Source organism: Lygodium microphyllum, chromosome 26 (genome assembly GCF_053477565.2).
Source record: "Lygodium microphyllum isolate KBCC chromosome 26, Lygodium_microphyllum_v1.1.10, whole genome shotgun sequence".
Classification (NCBI taxonomy): Eukaryota; Viridiplantae; Streptophyta; class Polypodiopsida; order Schizaeales; family Lygodiaceae; genus Lygodium; species Lygodium microphyllum.
The window spans coordinates 41,849,591-41,854,580 of NC_141160.1; the positions used below are offsets into that span (position 1 = coordinate 41,849,591).

Sequence of the window (4,990 nt, forward strand, 5' to 3'; positions counted from 1 at the left end):
AGTACACAAGCTTTTTTGCCCATTAATGATGGATTTGGAAATACCATACAACGAGCTAAGCCTTTCATTGAAAAACGGCTAACTAAAAGAAGAGTTTCTAGATTGGTAGAATCACCCACAACATCATCATTCATGGCTCCACCCAAAACCAAACGGCCCTCAATGCAAGAGAAGCTTGATGCTAGAGCCGAGAAATAAGATGAAGAAGCCCATGCCTCCAAATAGGAGGAATGCTACATTGTTATATTCTTATGGTACTCTTATTAAATTGTGAAATATTTGAGCTTTTATTCTCTATGTCTTTAAGCATGTGTATTGGCCCTATATATATATATATACATATAAAAGAAAGAAAAGAGAGAAGAGAGAAGGGAGATGTAGAATGTATGCAAGAGAGGGAGAGAGAGAGTTTTGAGTTGTGCATGCGTGCGTGTGTATGTGTGCGTGAAGTAATCTTAAAAAGAGAGAGAGAGAGGGGGGGGGGGGATTTTGAGTGTGAGAGAATGAGTGAATGAGAGTAAGACAAAGTAATATTGAATGAAAGTAATATTTGATGCTAGCATTTTCATTGAGCTTGCGACGTGATCTCTCTTGCTCCCTTTCGCTCTCTCTCAAAAATGTTTGCGAAAAATGCCACACTTGGGTTTTCCCTTATTTATCCCCTTCGCCTAAGTTCCATAAGTTGCTTCCCCCCAAAGTCACACATCATGTCAGTTGCAAAATAGACTTAACAAGTTCTACTCCTAACTTAACTACAATGTTTAGTTCTCGATACTTAAAACTTCTTGTAAAATATGTCAGTGTATTGATTAAGTCACCCATAATCATATCTCGTTATGTCCTATAGGTAGTGTATAAAACTTTACAAGGTACGGATAATAATCTACTTTGAGACCTTAGACTAAAATTCCCGTATTACAACGCATCTATCTCCATGTTTAAAAGTACATGTATCTTTGCGGGAACAACATTTTGAAATATGTTAACACGTGAGAACCCATGTTTGCCTTGACATTTACTACCATGCTCGAAGACTCGAGAAAACAATCATTTACAGAGCATTTATCTACGTGGGAAAGTTGTGGGGAATTCAACAATGATGAAAACCCCAAACTGTAGTCTAAGCAAGGGTGACAAACCATGATATCTTAACCTAGAAATCTTAACTATGACAGCTACTTCTTTCTCCGATTGCTAAGGATAAAGAAACATATAACAATGGAAAAGGGAAAGGAATAATACAACCATTGAATAATGAAGCTTCATGAATCATTGGTGAAGAGAAAAGAAACCAACATAAAGCATATCTTTTTTGCAAAGTAATAATGCAACTATTGACTAATAAGGCTTCATGAATCATTGGTGAAGAGAAAAGAACCAGCATAAAGCATATATTTTCTATCTATCAAAGAAGAAGTGGCAAAGAAGAAAAGCAAGAGCTCCTCATATGTGTGGATATATTGAGGTTTCCCATCTCATGAAATATCAATCAATTTTTCTTAAGTTTCTTTCGAGTCTTCCAAATAGTATATTTGGATGCAATTTGTAGTGGAAGGGTTTAAAAAATATAGCACATCTAGTCTCATATTTTTGGTTGAGATAAACAAATTTTTCCATGTGAGTTTGAACACAGTTGATATAGTGAATGCACTATTAGTTGCATATATAAACATATAATAGAGCTATATAGTTTTATGACAGTACATGGGTTTTGCAAGGCACATTAATTGATTAGAGAAGATGTCTATATCTTGAGATGCTAGGTCCCCTCCACATCCTTAAGCCTTCATATTGTCTAGTGATAAATAGATGATAAAACTTTACATTTATATTATTTCTCACGATGGTTGGAGCAAAATCTATACTATTAGTTAAGAAAATGTGGGGGGGAGTGCCACATGGCAGCTCCCCACCTCCCCCACAAAAAACAAAGAGAACGCAAGGGCGAGTGCCACGCATCCAGCACCCAGCACCCCTCCCCCCGCGGCGCAAAAATCACACACCCAAGCGCCCGGGTGAGCCGAGGCGTGGAGCGCCTCTGGGCCCTTCGGAAGGAGAAAAGATGGTGGGCCTCCTCGAGACGATTCTTAACGTAGGCAAGGAGGCGATTCTTAACGTGAACCTGCTGAAAAGCACTGGACTGTTGTCCATGGCCGTCTGTCTTCGTCACCATCACCTACCTTGTGTAGGGATCTTCTCTCGGAGCTACGGTTTATCAACAGATACGTCAAGGAGGGCCTTTTCTGACAAGAAAGTGCGGAAAGCCTGATGTGCTTACCAGCGATGTCTTGAATCAAGACATTTGATGTTCCCTTATGAAGCCAGGCTAGGAATGGACATGAGAAGTGCGCATCGGGAGTGTTTGCTTGCTACAGACAGACTTCCCAGATTATGCTGCAACGCCTGCACGATCATGTTCAAGCGCTCGCAGCCTCGCCTCCGTATCCGGTCCTTCAGGTCCTCTTCTGCTTCTCCTCGTGTCCACCAAGAGAAATCAACTCATCTTCTGGGTTTCCTTGCCTTAATCCTGCTCGTGTTCACTCTGGTATTCCTTCATTCTAAGCTTGGAGGTTCCTCATCAGCCGAACTTGGCTCTTCTACTAGCGAGTTCAGTTTGGGATGGCGCCTTATCGTCGAATTACCTACTAATACAGAAGGAAGGCATGATGCATATGAATTGTCAAATCATGGTGTTACAGAAAGGGCAATTCTCGACAAAAGAGAAGAGGCGGGCAGGCTTAGGGCAAATGCCTCAATAGAATTTGAGGTGATGAAAGAACGAAATAGTTCTCTCGAGGCGGATTACGGCCATGATGATGATGTCGATGAAGACGCATTAGACGAGGATGTTGAGACTGGTACTGAGCTGGACATAGATGAGCTTGAGAATGCTAACAACAATGCTGTAGAAGGATTCAATGAAATGGATGAAGATGATGGAGACGATGAAGATGAAACAGAAGAAGAACAAGAAGATCAGCCAACAAGAAAAGTAGTCGATGCAAGCGACTCAAGCACATTTTCATCAGGCAATTTATTGTCATATTCTGCAATTGAGAAAGCTTGTAAAGGGAAGAATTTGGATGACAAAGCTCCACAGGACAGTACAGTGGTTGCTGACAAAGAAGATGTGGATGAACATGTGAAAGGAGATGTATCTACAGTGCAAAACAGTCACGCAAAGGTTGAGCATCCACAAACAAAGGCTGCGAAGTTTCTTCAAAGATTGGATGGAATAAAAACTATCCCAAGATGGGATCCTTTGGAAGGTCTGGACAGAAGCAATGAAGCGGTGAATAATTTGTCTAGAACCGTTGCTGACAACAGAAGGGCTGGCATTATTTGGGATCATCTATTGGGATTTGCCCGAAGGACAAAAGAGAGAGAGTACCTATTTCCTCAAGTATTAGAACGAGATGGAAGAAATCCAGAGGGAGTCACAACATCATCTACAAGACAAAGTCATACTGATTTTTTAAACTGATGCCCACATCGTTGAGTCACAGATCTTCAGCTCTGATGATGAACTTTTAGACCAAGACATTAGTAACAAACTAGAAGAAGTGACAGCAATAGAGGATGCCTTGCTTCTACAGACTGAGAAGGGTAGAAACAAGCAGTAGACTGATACTCTAGGGAAAAGAGTCAACAAAGGTGATTCCACCAAGAAAGAAAGGCCAACCAAAGGCGTGCTACATCCTTTGAATCCTGCTAATAATCCGCTTTTACAGGATCCGGATACAGTTGGTCCCAATGGTCTAACTGCGAGTGATAGATCTATCTTGAAGGCTTTTGGGAAGACTAGGGATGGGGAACTCATTGCCGAGTTGGGTTAAACAGATGCAAAGGTTTAGCATTAGAGATTTACCATCTTTGCATGAGAAGCATATGGAAGAAAACAGAAATACTTCAAGTAAAGAACATGCTTCAATCAGTGAGATGCATGAAGTAGTGCTAGACAGGCAGCGGGCATACTGGAACAAATGCAGCTGATCGATCCATCCTTGAAGTGTCAGCTTGGATGATACTGTCAAATTTGATACAACGAATGGCACTGCAGGAGGTGAGGCATTAGAGTTGCTTGAAAAGTATGGGGATTGTGATACTAAGAAGGAAGAGATGGTTGATAAGGAATCCCAGAAAGTGAGTAATCCTGAAAGAAAAACTGCATAGCATGAACAGAGACCAACTGCACTTTTGTACTTAGATGCAGCTTCTGTTGAACTGAAACCTACCCAGGTGACTGTAGACTTGACAATGGGAAATAGTGAATATTAAAGGTTCTTTTGTAATATGTTTAATCGTACAATTTGGCTTGACTAAAGAATCACAATTACACTGTTATAGGCTTTGTGTGAGTACAAAGCCATTAGACCCTGATAAAAGCATTATAGGCTTTGTGTGAGTACAAACCATTAGACCCTGAGAATCATTATTGTCTAGTATTATTTAGAACCTTCATGCTAAGGTATCATATGAATATGAAGTTGCTTGGTTTTTATTTGCCTTAGAATGCAATCAAGTGTCTTAATGGGCAGTGTTTAGAACCAAATAAAGAGTATTAGAGCTAGACAAATCATAACATATGAAGTGATGGATTTAGCTTCACAACAAAAAGGTGGCAAGATGGTAGAGCTGTAGCTCATGCACATTTGTAAAGAATCTTTGTATGTTATGAATATCATCGTGAGATATCTACAAATTATCTCTTGTTAATTATGTGTTCTCAATGTTATTAATTTATAAATGTTAAATACTTCAAATTCTATGTCGGCAAAAATTGCTTCTACCATCTTCTCTGCAATTGGTAAACGTCAAACATTACTTTGGAATTTGATGATTTTCCACTTTCAGCAAATGGATATTAGGTTCCCTTCCTTCGGCACTTTTATAAGTACTACAAGTGGGACGACTTAGTAGTTGAGTGTTTATGACATGGCATAGTAGCCCTTAAAGATGGGTTTTGAACTTCACTTAAATCACCTTCATT

The 4,990-nt window shown here is 39.9% G+C and overlaps 1 pseudogene; it reads left to right on the forward strand.

Moving 5' to 3' along the window:
• Positions 1-2,130: 2,130 nt before the first annotated feature.
• On the forward strand, positions 2,131-4,419 carry LOC148013191 (uncharacterized; annotated as a pseudogene).
• The last annotated feature ends 571 nt before the right edge of the window (positions 4,420-4,990 follow it).